General features: G+C 43.9%; 1 long non-coding RNA gene across 11 annotated transcripts in view; it reads left to right on the top strand.

Annotated features, from left to right (window-relative positions):
• LOC149122102 (uncharacterized) overlaps window positions 1-26,590 on the top strand; it is a 140,324-nt gene that overhangs the window by 62,216 nt on the left and 51,518 nt on the right. Inside the window, exon 5 of one of the 11 annotated variants that reach the window (XR_016221071.1) lies at window positions 26,546-26,564. The exons of the other annotated variants lie outside the window; for them this stretch is intronic. This is a non-coding gene — a long non-coding RNA (uncharacterized LOC149122102). Of the gene's footprint in view, window positions 1-26,545; window positions 26,565-26,590 lie in introns of those variants that run through there. 11 annotated transcript variants of the gene reach the window in all.

Genomic DNA, 26,590 nt, shown 5'->3' with positions numbered 1-26,590 from the left:
GCCTGTTAAACTTTGCACAAGCATTTCAGAAGGGTATACTGCCTACGTGCATTTCTGATCCCTTCACTTTTTTTTTTTTTGAAAGGCAGAGTTAGTGAGAGAGAGAGACAGAGAGAAAGGTCTTGCTTTCCATTGGTTCACCCCCCCAAATGGCTGCTATGGCCGGCGCGCTGTGCCAATCTGAAGCCAGGAGCCAGGTGCTTCCTCCTGGTGTCCCATGCGAGTGCAGGGCCCAAGCACTTGGGCCATCCTCCACTGCCCTCCCAGGCCACAGCAGAAAGCTGGACTGGAAGAGGAGCAACCAGGACAGAATCCGGTGCCCCAACTGGGACTAGAACCTGGAGTGCTGGCACCCAGGTAGAGGATTAGCCAAGTGAGCCACAGAGCCAGCCTCCCTTCACTTCTAAAGGAGAGATGAAACTTCCCGAGCCTTGTTGCATTCACAGGCAGTCATTGAAAGAAAACTTGTATATTTAAAAAGTGAAAAGTAAATGAACTCCTGCATACCCATTTCTGAAGTCCAGCAATCACAAGATTTGGGCACCTCTGCTTACTGTGTCCTCCCTTCTGGTTAAGAGTTTTCTGGCTGATATATTTAAGTAAATGCCAGGTATCCTGTCACTTTATACCTATTTTCTTTGGTGTGTATCTTTAAAAATATACAGCTTTTTGGCCGGTTCCATGGCTCAATAGACTAATCCTCTGCCTGCAGCACTGGCACCCTGGGTTCTAGTCCTGGTCGGGGCGCCAGATTCTGTCCCAGTTGCTCCTCTTCCAGTCCGGCTTGGGAGACCAGGAGGAAGCACCTGGCTCCTGGCTTTGGATCAGTTTGGTGCACTGGCCGCAGCGGCCATTGGGGGGTGAACCAACAGAAAAAAGGAAGACCTTTCTCTCTGTCTCTCTCTCTCTCTCACTGTCCATTCTGCCTGTCAAAAAAAAATTATACAGCTTTTCAAACAGAATGACAAGTGGATATCAAGCCTACTAAAAACCAATAGTGAACAGGATGGGTGTTCGCTGTAGTGGTTAAACTGTTCTTTAGAATGCCCACATCTCAGACAGCCTAGGTTTGAGTCCAGGCTCTGCTCTCCATAGCAGCTACCTGTTAATGCACATCTGAGAGGGCAGCAGATGATGGCTCAAGTACTTGAGTCCCTGCTACCCACATGGGAGACCTGAATGGACTTCTAGGCTCCTAGCTTTGACCTGGCTCAGCAGCTCAGCTGTTGCAGGAGTTTGGGGAGTGAAGCAGCAGGTGAGAGATCTCTGTCTCTGCTTTTCAAATAGGAAATCGAGTTAACAAAGCAACAGTAACTTGTTGTTCTCTACTAAGAATGAAGGGTTTGGGAAGGCCCAGTGATTGCCGTTTAAGAATAGGCCCGAGGTTGGCTTCCAGTAGGGATTTGAATTGTAACTTTATCACTTATCTCTTCCCATGGAAAATCACTCTTCAAATCCTGAAGATGTCTCAGTATCCCCTGCACTCATCACAGCTTTGGCAAGAGGAGGTATTCTAGTCAGCAATTGTGTGGCAAACTCAGGCAGTTTGGGGAGGTATATTCTTAGTCCACAAGGAAGATAGGTTCCAGATTGTGAGAGGCCATTCTATAATCTGAATCACAGGAGACTCTGAGGAGGACAAGGTGCTGGTCTCACAACTCCAGAGTCTACTGTTCTTCAGGGACTGACCCATCAAGTCATTGATCTAAACAAGCACAGTGCAATTGAGCAATACAAGGTTAGGCTGATTACATCACAGTGAACAGAAATCAGTTAGTAACATTGCTTTCTGAAATTCCGTGTGTGTTCCAGATATGATGCTAGTGAAATAAAATGGCCAACAAAATTTTTGGTGGGCTGCATAGTATTGCTAGTTTTTGACCTCTGTATAAAGTTTGGAAAAGCTTAAACTATGCTCCTCTCTTCTTATCCAGACAATTGGACAGACAAATGGAGTCCTTAAACAGGTTGTGAGGTCTACTCAATGATACAGTGAGGAGAGTTGTTGCCTGCCCGGGTACCTCAACCTGCACAATCTGCCTCTTCACGTTTCACTGTTGGCTTTGTGATTCTGTGATACCTTGTGATCCATGGCTCAAAAGAGGCTGGGGAACCACTGATCTGGTGGGTGATCACTGGGCATCTAGGAGGAGAGGGCCGTGCTAGGCAGGTCTTCAGTTGTCTCCTCCGTGGAACAGCTGAGGGATGAGGACAGAGGTCCCTTTCCTTTTCTGTGAATCTGGGTAGTCCCGACGTGTGGTAGTGCTGTGACCATCTGAGCAGTGTCCTACCGCATAGCTTCATCACCAGAGGAACAAATGGCTATGTTCCTGACTTGAAGTTTATGTACCAAGAATCCCAGCTCATCTCTCAGCAGCAGGTGAGTATATGATTGGATGTTGCCCAGCTGTGGGCTTCTCATCAGAGCAGGACAGCTAAATGAGTCTACCAGACAGTGCCAAGAGTGCTGGCTGTCTGGGGCAAACAGGGAAATCACGGCTTTTCTACACATACACTGATAGTTTCTTTCCTGTACCTTAACAAAGCAACTCAACACAATTAGTGCAAACTACCAAAGGCTCTTGGTTATATGTAGCTAACGGATTCCATTTAAGGAGCAGGTAGCTAATGATGTGAAGCACAGACTGTAAGCCAGAAATCCTGAGGAGCTGCACTGCACATTTGCCTGGTGGGGGAGTGAGTGCACCTGGAAAGGCATCAGTGGACTAGAGCTGTGGTGTCCTCCCCAGTGTTACACAGAGATGCCCTGGAACTAGGAGGACCAGAACTTTGTCCCTTTCATGTTCTCAGCCATTCTTCTCTTCTTTTTTTTTCATTGCCACTTCCTTTTGTAACTCCCTGACTGTTATGGTCCCAGCCCCATTGTCTTTGGAGCCCACCACAGCTGTGAGCCAAGAACACTTGCAGCAATATCCTGAGTGATCCCTTAGTGATGTTAGTGATTCCTCGGCCGGCGCCGTGGCTCACTAGGCTAATCCTCTGCCTTGCGGCACCGGCACACTGGGTTCTAGTCCCGGTCGAGGCGCCGGGTTCTGTCCCAGTTGCCCCTCTTCCAGGCCAGCTCTCTGCTGTGGCCAGGGAGTGCAGTGGAGGATGGCCCAAGTGCTTGGGCCCTGCACCCCATGGGAGACCAGGATAAGTGCCTGGCCCCTGCCATCGGATCAGCGTGGTGCGCTGGCCGCAGCGCGCCGGCCACGGTGGCCACTGGAGGGTGAACCAATGGCAAAGGAAGACCTTTCTCTCTGTCTGTCTCTCTCACTGTCCACTCTGTCTGTCAAAAAAAAAAAAAGTTAGTGATTCCTTTGGGTGCCTCATTCCTCAACTGCCCATTTGCTGCTGTCTCTTTAACTCTGTTGTGCGTATAGCTTGCTCGTAGAATGTTTATTGCCCAAAGAAAAATCTGTGCAAAAATTCCCTCAGCAACCTTTCAGTCTGTGGGTAGCCAGTCATTCCCTCCATGGAAGAGGTGTGCCATGCTTGCTTGTCTGTTGAAAGAGGGCCTGATGTGAAATAAGAATTCAGTGTGCAAAATAGAGGACACCAGGCAGGCCTTTCTCTGAGCAATGCCTTCAGACCTTTTTCCATTTTGCTAACATGTGTAACCTACTGAGATTTCCACTTTGTCAATTTTTGTACGTTACAGTCTTTGGGGAAATCATTGTTTCCTTTGAGTTTTTCCATAGCATAATTTTATAAGCATACAGGGCATTCCCTTATAATGTAAAATAATATCTATATATAACTGGCTCTATCTCCCTTCTTTGTAATTTTGTTGACTGATGACTTTTGTCTTGATTAGTTTCAGCATGACTTTGTCTCTTTTAATAGTATTTCCAGAGAACCAGGCTTTAGCTGTTCTAATTTTACTATTTTTCCATTTGTGTCAACTTTTGTTTATGTTATTATTCTGTATTATTTCCCATGTTTTCCTAGGATTTTTAAGGGGGATGCTTAACAACATTTTCCCTTTATATTTTTGTGTTGTGGAACTATATAATGTTGTAACAAATGAGATCTGCTATGCTCAGATTCCATAAATTTTACTATTTTAAAAATTATTTTAATTACCTGACAACGTTGTAGTCACTGTATTCTATATTCTTTTCTTCACCTACTTCGTACATTACAACAGGAAAGTCAGAAATATGGCTTTATCTTAAGATTGGCTGGGTTGGGGCCGGCGCCGTGGCTCACTAGGATAATTCTTCACCTTGCAGTGCTGGCACACCGGGTTCTAGTCCTGGTCGGGGCTCCGGATTCTGTCCCAGTTGCCCCTCTTCCAGGCCGGCAATCTGCTGTGGCCAGGGAGTACAGTGGAGAATGGCCCAAGGCCTTGGGCCCTGCACCCCATGGGGAGACCAGGATAAGCGCCTGGCTCCTGCCATCGGATCAGCGTGGTGTGCCGGCCGCAATGTGCCGGCCGCGGCAGACATTGGAGGGTGAACCAACGGCAAAGGAAGACCTTTCTCTCTGTCTCTCTCTCTCACTGTCCACTCTGCCTGTCAAAAAAATAAAAGAAATTAAAGAAAAAAAAAAGATTGGCTGTGTTGGAATCCCAGTTAATATACTCACCAACATGTGATTTTCTTTGGAGATGGATGGTGAGTACTGGGTGGATAATCAATGGGACTAGCTTTGTGTAAACTATGCTACTATGCTATGCTCAAGATTCTCTGGGTGTTTGGGGCTAGGGTTGAGGGAATTGCCTCCAAATGTGAGAATCTCAACAGGGGTTTTATAGCTGTAGCCATTACTTAGTTACTGCCAGACTCCCATAGTTATTGCTTTTGTTCTTGTTTTTGTTGTTGTTGTTATTAAGATTTAGTTATTTATTTGAAAGGCAAAGTGACAGGGACACACACATACACATCTTCTATTTGCTGATTCACTTCTCAAATGGTCATAACAACCAGGGCTATGCCAAGCCAAAATTAAGAGCCAGGAACTCCATTCTGGGTCTCATGTGAGTGACAGGGGCCTCCATACTTGGACCATCTACCAGAACTTTCCCTGGTGCATTGGCACGGAGGTGGATTGGAAGTGGAGCAGATGGGACTTGAACCTGTGCTCTGATGTGAGATGGCAGCATGACAACCATGATTTTAGTTGCTTTACCACAATGCCAGTCCTCTGTTCTTGTTTTTGCTCTGCATTGTATATTTGGCCAGATGCCTGCCTTTGTGGAGCACAATATTTCTCCTCATATGCACGTCATTCTTTCTACTCATGCTATAAATTATTTATCCCATAGACCACTTCACATTTTATACTTTTTCTTTTAGTCTGTGTTTTTTTGCATGAAGTGTGTTTGTGTGTGTGTGTGTGTGTGTTATCAAAGATGGTTTGGAATCTCCCAAGGGCTCATGGATTTGAAGCTTGGTCCCCAGTGTTAAGAGGTGGTAGGACCTTAGGGTAATTTACTACCTTAGTCCAAGGAAATAGATTATTGGGGTATCTCCCTTGGAAGAGATTAATCCACTTCTCATGGGACTCCATTTGGTTCCTCTAATACAGCAAGCCTGGCCCTCTCCAGTGTGTGGCTTCTGGTCCCACCCATGTAGTCAGTCAGTCTCTCTCTCTCGCTCACTCTCTCTGAAACACACACTGTCCCATCATGATGCTGTCTACCATGAGGAGAGGCAGCCAGGGCCCTTGCCAGAGATGATGCCATGTTGTTTGGATTTTCAGCCTCCAAAATTGTGAGCCAAATAAGCTCCTTTTTTTTTTTTTTTTTTTATAAGCTACACAACCTCTGGTACTTTGATAAACACAGCAGAAAATGGCTGAAGACAGAGTGGAACATAAGTATTCTTGATTATCCACAGGTGGTGAAATGCAATAATTTTAAATTCCCTTTCATTGCATGTGAGAAGTTCTTGGATTTTAGTTTATTTCGGTAGCTTCTCTTTTCCCTTTTATTTTTTCATTGAACTTATGATTTAGATTGTTGATTTTTTCCTTGCATTATACTTTTTATTTCAAAATTAATATCATTATTATATCAAAAACCATGCTTACTGTGTTCACTTTTTCCCTGTGGTATGGGCTTCCTTACCTGCTTATCAAAATACTTCCAAGGCAACATGGCTTTGGTGCAGCCCTTCGCCTCTGGGTAACTGGATGACTGTCTTCACACAGTCATCCCTCAGGACCTGTGGGGCATTAGTTCCAGGACACCCCACACCCCTGCAGATACTAAAATCCATGGAGCCCAGGTCCCTTATATATAACTACCTAATATTTGCATATCACCTACACAGAGCCTTCTGTGTACTCTATATCATCTCTAGATTATCTAGAACACCTAATGCAATGCAAATACTATGTAAATTGTTGTCATACTGTGTTATTTAGCTTATCAGGACAAGAAAGTAAGTTTGTACAGGTTCAGTAAAGATGTAGGATTTTCCTCTGAATATTGTTGATCCGTGATTGGTTGGATCTGCGGATGCAGAACCTGTGGATACCAGGTGCTGACTACACCTTCTCTGGAGAGTCCTGACTAGTACACCCCCCATCTGTATTAATTTACATAAACCTGAATTCCTGTCACTGGGAACCTCTCAGGAAAATACCTTTATGTAGCCTAAGACCCTTGGCATCCCTAGATAGGATACTTTTTCACAAGAAGGGATGGGAATATTGTGCTGTTGCTGTTGGTACTCACCGTTTCTTTGAAGTTCTTGTAATTGTAACTTGGGAGGAAAGCTTGTGTGATCTGCTGTAGGCTCTGCTTAAAAGTCAAGATTGCTTGAATTTTATTTTTCTATCACATGCTAAGGAGATACTTAAAAGTACTTTCATGATGGCAGCATACCTGTGGCCCATTTACTTTATTTATTTTTTGACCCTAAGAAGTATTTGAAAGCTTTGGAACATACCCTGCCCAGCCCTCCTCACTGAGTTTAATCCCTGTGTCCCTGAGTCACTCTCATCTGCTGTCACCAAGGAGATCAATAGTTTGGGTTCCTTGGCTTTTGCCAATGACTGATGAACCCAGCCTCAACCAGAGGACAATACACTATATGTAATACCTGGACATTAATGGACACTGATTTTGAATGAGAACCGAAGGAGAATGGTGCCCTTTGGTCTTTCCCAGGGAAGGGAGGCCATCCCAATACTGGCACACCTTGAAGACTCCCAAGCCAGTGGTTCTCTGTGGTTGGAGTCAGCATCACCTGGGAAACTCAGTAACCACCCATAGGCCCAGGGCCCAAACCCTGTTATGTAACTGGGCCTCTGTGTTCTTTGTTGTTGTCCCCGGTGGCTGTGATAGGCCGTGGAGCCTCGGGTCTGAAAACCACAGCCCTAAATGCTACACATGCTCCGTTCTTTTCTTATTGGCTCTCTGGTGAATTTTACCTTCCCTGTAAGCTTTCCTGATAACCCTCAGAGAGATTCTAATCCTCTTTCTTTTTCTCACCCCAAACATACTAAGACGTTTGTTTGAACCTCTGATTCATCTGCTTCAAAGAACTTCCTTGTTTCTGGGGTTTTCCCATGTGAGTGGCCGAGCCCTGTTCTTGCACCCTCTTTGTCTCCATCCACTCTCCTTTTCCAGCTTCTTAGGCCGCTAGCAGGGGCTCCCGGTGATACCCGACATTCTGTGGTGACTTTGCTGCCCTTATTGACAATTTATTTTCTTTTTTCAATTTTTGTTTCTCCTAAGCTCTGTATGAATGATATCATTATTTGTAACCTTCCACCTGTAGCTCCCACCCCCGCAGTCTAATCTCAAACCAGCAGCTAGAAAGATCTTCTGAAAATACACTCATCCCTGGGTATCCCTGAGGGGTTGGTTTCAGAATCTCCCACGGATACCAAAATGCACAGATGCTCAAGTCCCTCATATGAAGTAACACAGTATTTGCATGTAACCTACGCAATCTTCCCCCTTACTTGAAACCATTTCTAGATTACATAGAATGCCCAATACAAGGTGAAGGCCATGCACGGGTTGTCTTACCGTATTGTGTAGGGAATAATGCCAAGAAAATACATCTGTGTATGTTGAGTCCAGGTGCAATATTTTTACTGAATAGTTTGCTCATGGTTGCTTTGACCTGTGGATGCAGACCCAGTGAAGGTGGTTATCCATGAGAAGTCCAGATCCCATCCCTGTCGTGAGTTCATCTGATGTCCAGTGTATTTCTTTCCCCATCCTGCAGTACTTTCCCACCTGTGCGGTGGATGCTGTGATGTGTTGCTCCAGTCCCTCCTCAGGACTAGAATGTGTTTCTTCCAGCTGTCAGGCCCCTGTAGGAAAATATTCTACTGACAGAGAAAGCAACTGCTCCCAAGCCCGTGCCCCTTCCTGGGCAGCCTGCATCTGACAACTGGTGGATGAGTGGGCCTAGAGTCCCAGCCCCCCACTTCAGTGGGGGTGATGAGGATGGGACATCCCTGGGAGCTCCCCAGTGACCTAGCTGAGTCCTCTGTGGAGACCAGGTCATGGTCTCCTCCTTTGGTTCAACCCTGTGTCTTCTCTCTTTTTATTTATATATGTTGATCCCTAGAGTACTCCTCATAGAAAGCTCTTGCAGAATCCTCTCATTCTCAGAGTCTGCCTCATAGGGACCTGCATCACTTGGACACTTCCTCAAGTCCCTGTCCACCTTGTGTGGCTGGAACAGTGCTTAGCATGATAGCACCTGGAGTCTTTAGGGGGGTTCTTCCTCCTTCCATCATGCATATCATGATGGCTGCTTCCTTGCTTTGTGTCTGTGGTCAAAAGCCCCCTCATCATGGCCTCCTTACATAAAATGAAAACCTTGTGCTCATGACCTTATTTTATTTCCCACAATTCCCAAAACCATCTGACATAAATACTTTCTGGTTTATTATGTCTTCGCCTACTAGTATGTAAGTTCCGTGGGGGATATTTTGTTTATTACTTTCCCCAGTGTCTGGTACAGAGTAGAAACCAAATAAATATTTGTTGAAGGACTGGATAATGAGTAAATTCTATTTGATTTTGATTCCCTGTTCTAAGTCTGCAATGACTGTCTCCTCTTATGTGTTCTCTTGTTTGGTTGCAGCCAGATGGCTGGGATTTCCAATGAGTGGGAACACACTCTGTAGTACCAGAGGACTTCACAAAGTTCTTGAAAAATGGATTTTTTTTGACAGGCAGAGTTAGACAGTGGGAGAGAGAGACAGAGAGAAAGGTCTTCCTTCCATTGATTCACCCCCCAAATGGCCGCTACAGCTGGCGCACTGTGCCTATCTGAAGCCAGCAGCCAGGTGCTTCCTCCTGGTCTCCCATGTGGGTGCAGGGCCCAAGCACTTGGGCCATCCTCCACTGCCTTCCCAGGCCACAGCAGAGAGCTGGATTGGAAGAGGAGCAACCGGTACAGAACCTGGCACCCCAACCGGGACTAGAACCTGGGGTACTGGCACTGCAGGTGGAGGATTAGCCTAGTGAGCCACAGCACTGGCCAGAAAAATGGAATTTAAAGATGAATTTGTTTTGGTATGAAAAAAATTGAAACCATGCATGGATTTTTTTGGACGAAAAATAAACCTACCTTTTAATTCCATTTTCTGTGAACTTTAAAAATTATTTGAGAAGTAGAGAGGCAGACTCTGTCTTTCCCTCCCCCCTGAAGTACATGGAGTTAGGAGGGTCCTACCTACTGCTTTGCTCTTCAAATGCCTGCAACAGTTGGGGCTGGGCTTGGGCAGAAACTGGGACCTAAGAATTTTTTTAAAAGATTTTGGGTATTTATTTGAGAGAGAGAGTTACAGACAGTGAAAGGGAGAGACAGAGAAAAAGGTCTTCTGTCTGCTGGGTCACTCCCCAGCTTGCCGCAATGGCCGGAGCTGTGCCGATCTCAAGCCAGGAGCCAGGTGCCTTCTCCTGGTCTCCCACATGGGTGCAGGGGCCCAAAGAGTTGGGCCATCCTCCACTGCTTTCCCAGGACACAGCAGAGAGCTGGATTTCAAGAGGAGCAGCCAGGACTAGAACCTGTGCCCATATGGGATGCTGGCACCGCAGGTGGAGGATTAACCTGTGCACCATGGCGCTGGCCCCGGGAACCTAAGACTTTAATCCAGGTCTCTCATGTTAATGGCAGGATCCTGATTATTTAGGCTGTTAGCTACTGTCTCCCAGGGTTTGCGTTATCAGGAAGCTGGAAGTTGAGAGCCAGAGATAAGTATAGAACCTGAGTGTTATGATATGGGACGTGGGCGTCTTAATCCTTAGCCCAAACACTCACCTCCCCCCCAATGCACGTTTTGAGGTACCTTCATATATTCCTGACTAGCTGATGTAGCAGTTGGTGGTACATGAAAAGGAGATAGGAGATTGAAAGAATGCCTAGAAAATGCCCATTTTCCCACAAGGGAGTTGGAAATAATCTTCTGACTTCTTTTCTTGCTTCTTCTGTGCTCTATTTGAACTGTCATATTTCAAAGCACTGGAGACTGACCTGTGTGTCTGTGACCCCTTTGTCTTGAACCTTGTCACTATCATGTGTGAATCACAAGGGAAGGTACAACGCGGTATTCCATGGTGATCAATAGCCCTTTGCTGGGCCATAGCATTAGAAACTCTCACTGCAGGGGACCAGTTAGTTTACTTGATTGTGGATTCATGCAAAGATACTGTTCTGTTCTGTAAAGTGTTAAAATCCCCATTCCTTAAAAACAAATGAATGCAAAGCCCTTATTTCAATTAAGAGAAATGAAAATGACTAAGTCCTGAATTTGGACTTACCTTGTTATTAAGGTTTTCTTTTTTAAAATTTTTCCCATATAGGAATATGAGGTGTGGGTATCCTTTTCTGTTGAGGATGAATTCAACAGAAGTCATTCAGCCTGATATTGGGAAGTTATTAATTGTGAAGGGCTCTTTGTAGACCCTACTGGATAACCCAGGTGAACAGGCAGGGACTGATAGAATTAACTGATAAGAATCTATCAGCACATGGGACCAGCATTTTGTTTTTTATTTATTTATTTATTTTGACAGAGTGGACAGTGAGAGAGAGAGAGAGAGAGACAGAGAAAGGTCTTCCTTTTACCGTTGGTTCACCCTCCAATGGCTGCCACGGCTGGTGTGCTGATTCGAAGCCAGGAGCCCGATGCTTCTCCTGGTCTCCCATGAGGGTGCAGGGCCCAAGCACTTGGGCCATCCTCAACTGCACTCCTGGGCCATAGCAAAGAGATGGCCTGGAAGAGGGGTAACCAGGACAGAATCCAGTGCCCTGACCGGGACTAGAACCCGGTGTGCCAGCGCCGCAGGCAGAGGATTAGCCTATTGAGCTGCGGCGCCGGCCAGGGACCAGCATTTTGGCACAGTGGGTTAATCTGCCTCCTGAAATGACAGCATCCCCTGGCTGTTCTCCTTCTGATCGAGCTCCCTGCTAATGCACCTGGGAAAGCAGCAGAGGATGACCCAAGTACTTGGACCCTGCAACCCTCATAGGAGACCTGGAAGAAGTTCCAGGCTCCTGGCTTCAACCTGGCTCCTCCCTGACCATTGGGACCATTTAGGGGGTGAATTAGCAGATGGAAGATCTCTCTTTCTCTCTGTCTCTCCCCCCCCCTCTCTCTCTAACTCTGCCTTTCAAATAAATAAATAAATCTTAAAAAAAAGCAACTATCAGCACAGATCCAAGAACACGGGGCATTATGTATAAATATCCACCAGAGTAGCTGTTACTTCTTATTGGAGAAAAATGAGAATCCTGTGTGCCACTTGAAGAAAAATGAGAATCCTGTGTGCCATAGTCCAGAAGGTGGTGACAAACACCTTTAAGGGACGATTGATTCTTAAATGTGAAAGGGCCCTATGTGGGTAGCAGTTTGTGAGAAAATCCTCTAATTGGATGGCTTAAGAGCAGAGCCCAGCCTGTGTCCAGCAGGCCAACCCCTTTGAGAAGGTCAGGGCATTCACAGTCTGCATATTTTTCTCTCCTGTCCAGAGTGTCAGGAAGAACTTGGGCGTGGGAATCCGGCATGACTGCCTTTGAGTTCTTGGCTTTCTGTTTATGAGCTGTGTGGCCCTGAGCATGGTATTTAACCTTGGTTTTGCTCAATATAATTTAAGATTACTAAGCCCTCTGTCATCAGGCTTTGTGGATGAGCTGAAATAACGTTCAGTGTGTCCCCTGTTGTCAGGTCTGCATAGCTCCTGTTTGTAATGAAGAAGGGGGCTGTTCTGGGTGATGCCGGCCCCTGGCTTGGCAGGGCAAGGGATGAATGGGCCAAGTACTGATGTGGCAGCCCTGCCTCTGCCCTCTTCACTGACCTTACCTGGGGACCTGTGAGCTAGAGTTTCTTGGTCATTCAGATACCACAGCTTGGCAAGCCATTACCTCCCAGGAGGTGGGGATAGGTTTGTGTGCAATGTTATTCCTTTGGAAGGAGGAGAAAAGGAGATACTGAGGCAGGTTAAGGTTAACGCCTTTAAAATGGACAATAAATGTGCTGCAGAGCCAGAGTAGGAGGAAAATGCATGCCAAATGAACAAAGAATTCTTAGAGGTCTGAAGAGTGGAAGTTTAGTCTCCCAAATAGGACATTTTACCGCCTTGGGAAATTGGATTTGTTACCCTTTGGGACAGTGAAATTCCTGGATAACTTAGCAGGGTGTCTAGAATGTGGGCTCCCCTTGAATGATGCTTTTGAGCAGCAGGGCTCTTGCAGTGGGGCCATGTTGCCATGGAAACCCAGAAGCTGGAAGTTCCTCCATGCCTCCCAGAGGATGTCAGTTACATCCAGAAACTTGGGGAGCATAATGAACACAGACACTTGTCATTTTTCTAGGCACCATCTAACATTCTATGTATTTAAAATATGCCTGTGGAAAGAAAAGCCTGTGGTTAAGTTGAGATGTTTATTTTAAGAGAATTCCCTTGTGTGGCTTTGACAGGGCAGACTTCTTCCCATCTTTGCATCTTTGCATTAAAGGAGAAAGTGAAGCCTTCCAGTGGTGAGTGGAAACACAGTTAGGAGATTCACTTATGGGGGTCCATTCAGGCCGTTACATCACTGCAGTGCTTTGTGGTCCTCCTGGTCCCCTCACATCACGATTCTCAGTCCGGGTCCTGGAAAGCTATGGAACAGTGCACCCACCCTTTTTGACCGATCAGCACATTTGTCTTAATTGAGCAGCGCAGGAAAGAAACCTTCATTAAACAGCACTCTCTTCAAATGTCAGTTGTTGAGAAGTAAGAATCATACTTTTCTGCTTAGATCAATTTGCTATCTGAGGCCAGCTGTTAGGATCTGACTCTGAGAACACAAATCGAAAGTCTGCATAGAAAGCGGTCACGAGGAAGCTGGTTCAAGATCAGTTATTGCTGTTCATTTTCAGTTGAATGTATGTGTGATGGTTAATTTTAGGTGTTAACTTGGCTGGTTTAAGGAATACATAGAAACCTGGAGAAGTGTTGTTTTAGCATGTGAGTCTGAGTGGAGTAGGCAGGAAGACCCAGCCTCCATGCAGGTGGGCATGGGGGTCTGAAGAGACTAAATGGGTAGGCGATCTGGTCTCTCTCAGAAACAGCTGGGGCAAGCTCAGCTCCCACTTTGAAGGGCAGCTGCTAGTCTCTGGACTGAAGGCTTTTTCAGACGAGGCTGGGGATTGATAAGGTCAGGCACGTGCCAAGAGGTGAAAGAGCATATCTCATCAAGTTTGTCTTTGTCTAACCCTTTACACAGCCAAATGACAACTGAAAATCCAGTTTCCCTAGTTGAGAATCAAAGACCATGTCTCTTTGACTTCTTAGTTTAGGGCAACCTATTCTTTTTACTTTGCTTTTAAATGTCAAATCCTAAGTAGGTCAACAGAAATTAGCGTGTCATTAGTTCTGTTAAGCTTGGTTCATGAAAATACAGCAAACTTTACTACATTTGGTTTTCAGGAATATTTGAAAATTGCATTCTATGGAGTGGATCTGGTTGCATCTAGTAATTGTCATATCTCTGCTTGCGGCAGAGAAGCTAACAGTATTGATATAGAAAGGCACAGATATTACTTGGCTTCCCTGATTGAATTGGGGGCAGTAATTACACAGATCCCCAAGTATGTATAACATGTGGCCCTGGACAAAGATTATTTTAGGAAACATCTTCTTGGTATACTTACTGGGATTATGGTAATTAGCACAAGCTGAGTCTGAGATCTGTCCCTACACAGCTCTTTCCTCCAATATCATATACACTGCAGATGGGGGGCTGGCAGAATCATTACACACATCAAGTGTATTAAAGCAAGAAGTGTGGCACAGTGGTCAGAATTTAAGACTTCACATGGGCTTTGCACTAATTGCTAGTCTGTTTCTGGCAAAAGTCACTTAAGCAGTTTTCTCACCTCATATGTTATTAGAAAGCCAAACTGAATGAACACAAGGTTTCTTTTTGTTTCTACAGGAACATAGTCTGCTATGTGGCCTGCATGGACTGTGCAAATTTCTCTCTCCTTGACGGGCAGGAAAGGCACAATTCCCTGGTCAGCAAGAATTGTGTTACACCTTCCCAGCCCTTAACTCCCAGCCCAATCATGAGGGCTCCAGAAGACTAGAACAGTTGCCCTACTTTTGCAGTGTCAGCAAGAGTCTAAACATCTAAAACAGCCTTTGAGATGTGTCCCACATCAGAGTGCCTGGGTTCAACTACTGGGTCTAACTCCTGCCTCCAGCTTTCTTGCTAACGTGCACTCTGGGAGAAAGTGGTGATGGTCTAAGTGACTGGGCTCCTACCGCCATGTGGATTGAGCTACCAACTCTGGGCCTTGGCCCTGGCCAGAGTAACCAAAAGTGTTGCAGGACACAGGCAAGAGGGGTGCACAGAAACAGGGGCAGAGGATCTGAAGCAGTTTGCAAGTGCCTGGTCTCCTGAGCCTGCTTCTCAGAGGATGTTCCAGAAAAGCTTCTTTTGCCACATTTGCTCATGGGGGCCAGACCTCCACAGACAAGGAAACTTCAAGAAACCAGCGTGAGTCAGGATGTTTAAAAATTATTTTTTATTCATTCATTTATTCAAAAGGAGAGAGAGAGAGAGAGACAGACACCAACCATGTACTAATGTATTGCTCAAATGTCTGCTACAGCCAAGGGCTGGGAAAGGTTGAAACCAAGAGCCCAGCACTCAATCCAGGTCTCCTGTGGGGGTGGCAGTGATCCAGCTACTTGAGCCCCCACCTGCTGCCTCCCAGGGCGTGCATTAACAGGGATCTGGAATTGGAAGCAGAGCCAGCACATGTACCCAGGCACTCCAGGAGTCAGAGGTTTGAATGCAGTGTATGAAAATGGGAGTTGTTTGAGCAGGAGTAGCTCTCTGGCTCCCCTTTTTCTACATCCTGGACACTCCTTTCATCCTTGCTATAAAAGTCCTGGCAAACTGCTTCTTGGGAAGGCAGCTTCTTTTCTGTAGAGAGCTACACTTTCTCACTGTCTCCTTGTCACAAGTAAGTAAAGCTTTCCACTGAGCAACTCCCACTTGAGGCTGATTATTTGGTGACACACCAAGTGAATTGACCTCTTGTGTCCACTAACACCAGTCCTATTCATTGTGGGCATCTGGGGAGTGAACCAGTGGACAGCATCCATCCCTCTCTCTCTCTAATAAATATATGAAAACTATTTGAAGGTAAGCATCTCTCTCTAGAACCAACAGCAAGGGTTGCCCGGGGAGTGCACTTCACCGGCATGCTCCCCTACACTTTCCTGCATGAGAAGTAGAGATGACAATGACCCGATGGTGGCCTCAGTGGTGTTTATAGGATTGTAAAGTTGTAAATCTGGCAAATGGGAATAGCTTACAGTCTCTTAAATTTTTTAATATACTACTTTATATAAAATTAGAACTTTGAAAAGAACACAGCCTTGGTCACCTTCTCTGTGAGCTCTACTAATGATCATAATTTCATAGAGAAATTCCTCTTCTCTGGGCGGTGCCTCATCTGACTTGAGGCCCTCTGCAGCAGAGGGTGAAATTACCACAATGACAAGCCTCCTCATGGCTCTAACCCCAAGTGGACCCTTCGAAGGGTCCTGGATTGCGTCTGAGTCTGTTATCTCTGCAGGGAGACCAGCTGTCTTCAGAATTGCTATCTTCAGAATTGCGGCCCCATCATGTCATTGTGAAACTGCTGTTAGTAATCTCACCAGCATTTCCCAGATTTGTTTCAGATAAGCTTGAACACGTGCGACTCCCTGGCTTCTAGTGTTTAATTTAGAGAATTGGAGGACTTAAAGCACTTATTTTCTTCAACTCATTTCTCATCATAATCCACCAATATCACAGTGTTTTTATTCTCCATTTCGTTTTTATATGATCCTATTAGTTGGGGGAAACCCAAGTGATATTTTTCTTTACTGTGGCCTTGTCTCCTCTTTGCTTTTGTTAGAACTCAGGGATTATATACCTGTCACTAAATCAGAATTCAGCCATTCGCTTAAACAATTTTCAGTGGATTTCACTAGGGTTGGAGTAAAGACATCTCCTGCTCCATATAAATGATATTTACAACCTGTCTCTCTGTCTCTTCGGAGACCAGTGATGCTCCTCCTTGGTTATTGAGGCTGGTAGCTTGGTTATCAGGGAACTGTCCATGTGGTACTCCTGGTGTTTTGGGCTGTGTTTATCAAAGTTAAAGTGAGACTTTGGATGGAGTGGAGAATGAGTCAGTGTTTAAGCGTGAAGCAGCATGGCCCTGCCATGACTCCTGCATGACTCAGCAGAAGCTTGGTTCAGGCGTGTGGCAGTCATAATTCCCAGGTTTGGGGCTGCAAATGTCATTAGATTATCAGGTGAAACCAACACTGCATGCTACCGTGGAGCAGGTGATGCTGAAGGAACTCTTGGAGAAGTGGCTGCTTCAGGAGCATTGCTGCCCTACATTGCTTGCTTCTGTGGGGCCCCTCAGTAATGATATCCAGCCTAGCAAAGTGTACTTTATGCATTCATGGTTATTTAAGTAATGCAGATTCCCTCCCCCAATGCACTCATATAATCAAAGGCCCCGTTCTGTTTAATTTGACAAAGCACTCACTGACAGTTTGTAGCACTAGGAATGGTGAGAGGAATAGAGGTGAGACAGTTCCTGTGCATGTGGTGTCTGAGTTGAGTGGATTTGGTGAGGGACATGCTGTGACATAGTGACAGGGTCGGGGGGGGAGGGAGTCAGGGCTGAGACTGGGGAAATGACCAACTGGGGGATTTTCCTCTCTAAGCAGGTGACTTCTACTGCACAAAAGCTGCTCCAGTACAATTCCTTTATAAAAGGGAACTTCAGAAAGTTTGTGGAAAGAGCATTTAGCCTAGCAGTTACAGATACCCATGGCTCTCTTCAGGAGGTCTGGGTTCAAGTCCTGCCTGTGTATCCTGACTCTAGTTAGTGCATGTGATGGCTCAAGTCAGGTCCCTGTCAACCACATGGGAGACCTAGCTTGAGTTCTGGCTCCTGGTTTTGACCTGGCAAGTCCAGCCCTGGCCATTGCAAGAAGTTAGGGAGTGAACCAGCAGATGGGAGCTCTCTCTTTCTCTCAAACAAAATGAGATGCCCTGGATCCATTTTGCTTCCTGTCTTTCCTTCACACGAGGTATCCTTTCTGTCAGGGAATGATGCTGTTTCTGGCCTCCAAACATACCAAGTTAATACTTCTGCCATGAATATTCTGAATTCTCAGCTTTTCTTATCAGCAAAGAAAAAGCAATTTACTCCATAGGGCCTGATATCACTCTGGGATGCGTCATCACCATCTCTAGCTTGGACTACACCAGTACTCAAGCTTACTTCCTCACTGCTTCTTGCCCTGCTTCTCCTGTTTAATTTGTGACACTATAGTCAAAATAACTTATGTAATACCTAAGCCGGATCATGCCACTGTTTAAAAGCCATGAAATGACATAATTTCATTTACAGCAAAGGCCTCAAGTAATGGGCACCTACATAGTCCAGCCATGGTGACCTCTCAGACCTGACGTCATCGTGCCCAGAGGCAGGAAATAAGTTTAGTAAAGTGTAGAGGTGGGAGAGGTGGGAATTGTAGCGGGCTGAGGATGCTGAGGAATTTCTGATTTTAGGCCCAAGTTGGGCAGCATCTCTTCAGTTCCTGTGGCTGCCGTCTTTGAATGTGGGCATTCTGTATCACATGGTCTCTTTTTTTTAATGTTTAAAGATCCATTTATTTACTTGAGAGGGAGAGTTACAGACGGGGAGACTCAGAGAGCTCTTCTACCTGCTGATTCACTCCCCAGATTGCTGTAAGGACCAGAGCTGGGCTAAGCCAGGAGTCAGGCACTTCCTCTGGGTCTCCCATGAGGGTGCAGGGGCTCAAACACTTGGGCCATCCAACTTCTACTGCTTTCTCAGGCCATCAACAGAGAGCTGGATTGGAAGTGGAGCAGCTGGGACTGGAACTGGCACCCACATGGGACATGGCACCAAAGGGGGATGCTTAACATACTACAGCATAGTGCTGGCTCCTCTTCTTTTTGGCTATGTTAAATTTCTTGAATATTAAATGTTGGTAGTAACTTTCCCTGATGGTTTTCCTGCTTCCAGTTATCTGTACACTCTGTGTCCTTGCTTCCTGCTAGTGCTCACTCAGTGGCTGCCTCCATAACGTGGCCTGCTCAGACCACTGTACTTTAAATTTCATCTGCACCCTTCCCCATCCTCCTTCTGCAAGCATTCCTGGTTCCCTCCTACCTTGCTCAACATTTTCTTCCTAAGCACAGAAAATGCCCCTTTCCAGTGGCTATTTTTTCACTTACTTACTAGAATTATGGTAGTAAATAAACCCTCCCCCAGTGGCCAACTAGAATGTAAGGTCTATGTGACTAGGAATTTTATTATATTTGTTCCCTATTGTATCCCAAACACACTGAGCGGGGTCTAGAAGATTCATTCTTGTTGAATGAATGAACCCAGCAGTTCTACGCCTTCTCTCTGTGTATTGGTCCCAGGTACTGGGAGATTCTGACTCTTCAATCTGAGAAGGAGTAGCCAATGGAGTCATAAACCACTTGCTGGTTTTGCTGGAATGCTCTAGGGTGTGTTTTGTTATTTTCTGTAGAATTTAGATAAGATTGAAAAAATGACTCTTCTGGTCCCCCACATCCTCCCCTACACTGTACAAGAAAAGAGGTGCTTCCGAATTTGGGGACAGCCTGATTCTTGACCAATAACTTGCACCACACTCTGGCCCTCTTAGAAATTCCTGGGTGTCTCATTCTCCACATGAAACAGAAGCAGTGGCAGCCTGACATGCCAGTTCAGTCTATTCAAGATAGCTGACTCTGTCACTGAGACATGTAGGCTGAGTGCCACCTGATGCCACAGCAGTCATCTCCCTGACATTATCAGTGCCACAAGAAAGCTGCTTTCCTGTTGGAGACTTGTGTGAGCATCCTTCTCCTGGGAACGCAAAATCGTGCATCTTGTCCATTTCTTCCTGGGGAGTAATAAAAAGGTGTGCACTGGGCATGGGTGAGTTGGGGGAGGCCAAAATGATCAGATCTCTGTTTTCTTCAACAGTGAGTCAAGATCAAGAGATAACATGAACCCCACCCTTCTTCTCTCTGAGCCTAAAACAAAGTGAATAAATTCTTGCATGTTGCAGCACACTTAGGGGGCACTCCATGGGGGGGTACTTTAAAACAGGAAGTGCTTTCCAATTCATTCATGTTTTGGCACTGTCCAGATGCCTTTAATTATTTTTAACTCTTTGGCAACAGGAGGACAATTGGTTTTGATAGCTATCCTCTAAGCTTTATCTCTTTGTATCTTCTGGGAGTAATGAAAGACAGAAAAATGCATTGCTGATGGCTTTGCAATGTAAATAAAAAGAGGAGAATAAAAGAACAAGCCCTTCCTGTTCCCTCACTCTGGTTTTCCCATAAAAACATTTTTGTGGTTCCTAGCAATCCTCTCAAGACAGGGAGACAAAGATTGTATTGTAGATGGAACAGTCTTAATTAGTGAAATTGACAAGAAAATGCTTATCTCTTCATACTGAATGACAGCAAAACACAACTTAGGGAATTTGTCATTTATGCAAGACTAAAAAGTGATTTTGTTGTATCATGTCTTCTCAACCTGATGAGTTTATGGACAGGTTTTTGTGTAGCTTCCTGGATCATGAATATTCTGAATTCTCAGCTTTTCTTATCAGCAAAGAAAAAACAATTTACTCCATAGGGCCTGAGCAAAGTACTTCAGACTCTTTATATTTCTCCTTTTATAGAAGCTAATTCTCTGCTTGAAAGGGAAGTTGACTATTTTTTCCTCATATATTTCTTGATCAAAGAGAGGCAATTTTATTATTATATATTGTAATTTTCTTAAGGAAGAAAAAGCCATGTACTTTTGAGCTCCACAGTGCTAAACCCTAGACACCTTTTCTATCCATATTGTGTCTAATGAAAGAGTCATTTGCTAAAACAACTGTCTCTTCTAATAGAACACAAATATTTGTCAAGCATTTTTCCATTAGAAATAGTGCACAGCTGTGCCAAGAACCAGTTCATCCTCTGTGAGTCAGCAGGTTCTTCCAACAGAGTGAGAGGCATTGCTGCTGTCCCACAAGCCAGGGATATTGTGGGGAGTTATTTGCTGTGCAAAATTTGCCAAAATCCTGTTCTGATTATCTCTAGGCATATTTATCATTGAATTCTGTGTTAATTTCAAGAGTAGTATCAATAAACAATATTGTTTATATGAGGGTTCTTTAAAACATTTGTGGAACACAAAAGGTAAGTTTATTTTGGTGAAAAAAACTGTGAAATCCATGAATATAAGGGGTCTTCAAAAGGTTTATGAAAAGTTCATATTGTGAAAAAACACAAGGATTTAAAAATTCTTTTTGCACCAAGATCTTCTTTTTTCTAATTTTTTGAAGTATGTTAGTGAGTCATCTTTTCCCTTATATTGCACACACTTTTGCCTCTTTTTGCTTTTTACAGGTTATGGATTAATTTTGGAAGACTAGAATGATTATTGTTTTTCCAGAGAAGACGTTATGACTTCTCTGAAAAAGAACCTGACCCTGTAGCACTGATGACTGTGCTGCTAAGCCATGAGGCTTCCTTACAGCCCAGGATGGCTACTCTGGTTCCTGAGAATCCCGGAAGTGGGGTGAGGGCTGGAGAGGAAGGCCAGGGCTGGGGGCCTCTCCCTCCTCTCGCTGCCTGTTATGAGGTTGAGATTTGGACATCCAAAGCCTTGGGTAATTGGGTTCAGGTGCAAGGAACATTTTTCTCAGTGTGTGTTTGCACAGAATGGCAATATCAATATGCCAGCCAAAAAGTGGTGATAGCCAGAATTGGCTTCCTTATACTTTGGCTGGGTGGAAAGTTTGGGCCCCAAGAACAAGGGAAGAGCCCATGGGGAAAGGCTCTGACTGTTCTGTCTGGGGGCACTGCCATGCTGCTTTTAGGGTCAGTATCTTTTGCCAACAAAATTAGGACTTTTTATAGTTGAGTGGGGGTGTGAATGTGTGGTGGCTGTTCACAGTGCCGTTTCCTAAGATACAATCTTACACCAAGGACTGGGAGTGGATGGAGTGCTTAGTTCAGTAAGACTGAATTTCCGATGTCCATCCTTGTGTTATCCTGTCATATTTTATTTTTTATGCTCTTACTAACTCATTATGGGTACAGATTCACCTGCAGTGCTATGTCCTGTTACGTCTTATTCATGTTCACAACATCATACTGAGGCATATTACATCTTTAAGCTTATCACCTTTACTTGAGGCATTCTCGATGTTCAATCACCTGCACACCTGTGAAGTGGACAAGTTAATATGTGGCATATAGGTGTCACCCAGGAAGCATTTCACAGTCAAAATCATGTCCATCAGTCCCAGAGGTTCTCTTGTGTTTGCTTGTAACTCCGCCTACCACTTCTCTGACCCTCTAAGGATCTTCTTTCTGTTGTTGTAAATTTGTTTTCATCTTTTGGAATTTAACGTCAGCGGAATCAGGAAGTATGCACTATTTTTGGTATAGTTTCATTTCTTTTTTTTTTCTAAAAGATTATTTATTTATTTGAAAGAGTTACAGACAGTGAGAAGGTAAGACAGAGAGAAAGGTCCTCTGTCTGCTGGTTCACTCCCCAAATGGCCACAATGGCCAGAGCTGTGCCGATCCGAAGCCAGGAGGCAGGAGCTTCCTCAGGTCTCCCACATGGGTGCAGGGGCCCAAGGACTTGGGCCATCCTCCATTGCCTTCTCAGGCCACAGCAGAAAGTTGGGTCAGAAGTGGAGCAGCTGAGACTTGAACTGGCACCTATATGGGATGCTGGCACTGCAGGTGGAGGATTAACTTACTGTACCACAGCACCAGCCCCTGATATGGTTTCTTTCATCTACTCTAATCAGTATGATTTTCTCCATTTTTATTCTTGAGTACCATCCCATCATGTGGACAGATAGCGGTTTCTTTATGCGATTGCACATTTGTGTTACTTCAGTTGTTGCCTACCTCAAACAAAGCTACTATTCATATTAACACACAAGTCTTTGTGTGGACATAAGCTTTTATTTCTCTTGGGCGAATGCCTTAAAGTGGAATGGTAGGTATGTGGTTAATTTTTTATGAAACTGGCCACTTATTTTATAAAATATTTGTGCCATTATATTTCTGCTGTCCTGCCTCCTTGCCAACAATCTTTTACTTTTAGAGCTTCTAATAGGTTATACAGTGGAATCTTACTGGGGTTTTGATTTTCCATTCCCTAATGATTATTGATGTTGAGTTAATGGGTGATCTCTAATGGATATGCACTTACTTATGATCCATGAATCTATTTGGTAAAATACTCCTTCAACTACCTGGCCTATTTACATTGTCTGTATTATCTTCTCTTAATTATTTTAGAGTTCTTTCTGTGTTTTGTTTATAAGTTCTTTATCAGATATATACTTTGCAACTATTTTTTCCCTATCTGGTTTGTCTTTTAATTTTCTTAATGTCTTTGGAAAAGTAGAAATTCCTAATTTTAAAGAAACCTAATTTATCATTTTTATTTATATTTTGGATTGTAGTTTTTGTTTGTAGGCAAAGAAATCTTTGCCTAACTCAAGGTCACAAACATTTTCTGCATGTTTTTGTTTAGAATTTTTGCAGTTTTGGTTCTACATTTTGGTTTGATAAATTTTGAGTTAATTTTAGTATAAGGTGGGAGGTTTGGGTTTAATCTCTTTCGCTCTCATTTTCCACACACACACGTTCACATGTTCCAATTGTTCTTCATCTTTGTCAGAAATCAGTTAATTATATATGTATAGGTCTATTTCTAGACTCATTATTATGTTCAGCTGACTTATTCGTCTAATTTTGTTCTCTTATAGTTTAGTTTTTTGGGAGGGTAATCTGTGTCCTTTCTATTTCCATATGAATTTTAGAACAGTTTGTCAATTTCTATTTTTAAATAGCTTGCTGGGATTTTGATTGGAAGTACATTGAATCTATAAATTCACTTAGCACTAATTGACATTTGAAGAATATGGAATATTCCAATCCAAGGCATAATATTATCTCTCAGTTACTTAGATTTTAATTTTTTTTTAGTTTGCAGTGCACAGATTTTATAGATATCTTGCTAAGTTTCTCCAAAAATTTCATTTTTATTATAGTGTATATTGTATCTTAATTTCAGTTTCCACTTGATTGTTGCTAAGACATAATAATGCTCTTGATTTTTGTAAACTAACTTTTTATCCTGCAATGCTATTTAACTTACTTATTAATTACAGGTGCTTCTGTGTAGATTCCATAGAATTTCCTACATGAACCATAACATCTCTGGCTAGTAAAGACAGAATCTACCTCAAGATGTTGTTAATGTCGTTTTCTTGATCTACTGAACTACCTAGAGCCTCTTGTATACTGGGAAGTGATCTGAAAATAGTTGTTCTCTTCTGCTTTGGTTGCTTTTCATTTCCTTAACTGCCTATTGCATCAGCTGGAAATCTTAGCACTATGGGGAAAGTGGACATCCTTACTTTGTTCCTGATTTTAGACACAGTTCTTTATTTTCAACAAGAATGATAGTACCTGCAGGTTTTTAGTATATTTCCTGCTCATATTGAAAACATTTCTATTCTACTTTGCTGAGAGTTTTATTAGGGTTGAATGCTGATTCTTTTTTTATTTTTAATTTCATTTAAATTTATTTGAGATGTAGAGTTACAGAGAGAGTGAGAGATAGAAAGAAAGGTCTTCCATCTGCTAGTTCACTCCCCAAATGGTCGCAAGGGCTGGAGCTGGGCTGATCTGAAGCCAGGAGCCAAGAGCATCTTCTGGGTCTCCCATGTGAGTGGCAGGGGCCCAAGCACTTGGACCTCCTCTAGTGCTTTCCCAGACCACTAGCAGGGAGCTGGATCAGAAGAGGAGCAGCCAGGACATGAACCAGCATCCATAGAGGACGCCGGTGCTGCAGACAGTTTAGCCTACTATGCCACAGTGCTGGTCCCTGAATGCTGATTCTTGTCAAATGCTTTTTCTGTATGTATTGAGTGATTTTTTAAAAGTCTGTTATATCGTGAATAACAGTGATGTCATATATATAGATCTTGTATACTTGGGATAAACTTCATTTGGTCATAACGTGTTTTCTTGTATGCCATTTAAAAAATTCATTAATATGGAAGGCAAGGAATGAACCAGAGAGAGAGAGAGAAAGGGAGATCTTCCATTCACTGGTTTACTCCCCCAGTGGCCACAATAGCCAGGGCTGTGCCATGCTGAAGCCAGGAGCTAGGAACTCTGTGTCTCACATATGAGTGGCAGGATTCCAAGTTCTTGGATCATCTTTTGATGTCTTCCAAGGTGCATCAGTAGGAGGATGGATTGGAAATGGAGCAGCTCAGACTCAAAATAGAATTGAAATGCTGGCACTTCAAGCAGTGGCTTTAACCCACTGTGCCATAGTACCAGCCCCTTTTTGCCTATCATTGTATGTACTTTGCTTAAATTTTTGTTAATAATTTTGAATATATATTTATTAAGGCTATTGGTCTGCAGCTTTTGTTTTCCTTTTAATATCTCTATGTGGTTTTGAGGTCAAAGTAATGCTGACCTCATAGAAAGTGATAGGCAGTATTTCCTTTAATTTTCTGGAATAGGTTATGCAAAACTGTTATAATTTCTTCTTTGAGATTTTGATAAAATTCATGGAATCATCAGTTCTTGGAATTTTTTTGTGTGTGAAGGATTTTTAATTTTCCTGTATATTGAGTTTCTTTAATAAATATATAGTTTTTCAAAATGCATATTTCTTTTGTGAGCTTTGGTAGTTGTGTCTTTCAAGGACTTTCTCTCGTCTGTTTAGGTCATTGGTTTCCTTGACATTAGCATGTTAAAATATTCTGTTATTATCCCTTTAATGTAGGAGTGTGCAGGGTTTGAGTGATGTCACCATTCCCTATTCTGAAATTGGTGATTTGTGTCTCCTTCCCCTATGTATTCTCAGGCCAGTATCACCAGAGGATTATCAATTTTATTGACTTTCTTAGGGACACTTGTAGGTTTTTCCTCTATTGCTCTTCAGTATTCATTGATTTCACCTTAAGTTTCATCATTTTATTTCTTTGCTTTTGATTTATTTTTCTTTTTCTAGTTTTTTTTTAACATAGAATTTGTTGTCATTGAATTAAGAACTTTCTTTTTCTAAAAAAAGTCAGCATTTAATGATAAACTACCCCTCAATACTGCTTTAACTGAACCCACAATTTTTTTTTTTTTGACAGGCAGAGTGGACAGTGAGAGAGAGACAGAGAGAAAGGTCTTCCTTTGCCGTTGGTTCACCCTCCAATGGCCGCCACAGCTGGTGTGCTGCTGCCAGCGCACCGCGCTGATCCTATGCCAGGAGCCAGGTACTTATCCTGGTCTCCCTTGGGGTGCAGGGCCCAAGCACTTGGGCCATCCTCCACCGCACTCCCTGGCCACAGCAGAGAGCTGGCCTGGAAGAGGGGCAACCGGGACTGAATCCGGTGCCCCGACCGGGACTAGAACCCGGTGTGCCGGTGCCGCAAAGCGGAGGATTAGCCTAGTGAGCCGCAGCGCCAGCCTTGAACCCACAAATTTTTATAAAAATGAATGTTATTGTGTATTTCTAAGGTATACAACATGATATGGGATGCAGTTGATAATGAAAAGGTTGCTCTGGTGAAGCAGATTAAAATATCCATTCTGTCTTGTAGTTACCTGTGTTTTTTGTTTTACTGGCAAGAGCAGTTAAAATCCATTCATTTAGCATGAATCCCCAATACAGGACACTTTTGTTACCTGTAGTCCTGGCTAGGATTTGGATGTAGTTTGAGTGTCTTCACGTATCTTGTCTTGAGGCTTCACGTATTGAAATTCAGTCCCCACTGTACAGTATTAAAAGGGTGGAAACTCAGCCTGACTGTGGTGTCTGGTGGTAAGGCCTGGAGGAGATTGTTGGATTAGTGGAGCTCATTGGGGCAGGGCAGGGATGCGGTCCTGGTGGCTTTACCTGGAGAGGAGGTTGGACACAGAGCTATGTGCTCCCTGTCCCTTGCCCTGTGCTTCCCCAGGTGGCCTTGGGACTGACTGCAGGAAGACGTCACCATATATGACCC

This window comes from Oryctolagus cuniculus, chromosome 15, assembly GCF_051225735.1.
Source record: "Oryctolagus cuniculus isolate XC-2025 breed Fujian yellow rabbit chromosome 15, ASM5122573v1, whole genome shotgun sequence".
Lineage (NCBI taxonomy): Eukaryota > Metazoa > Chordata > Mammalia > Lagomorpha > Leporidae > Oryctolagus > Oryctolagus cuniculus.
This window is presented reverse-complemented; position numbering and strand designations above follow the sequence as displayed.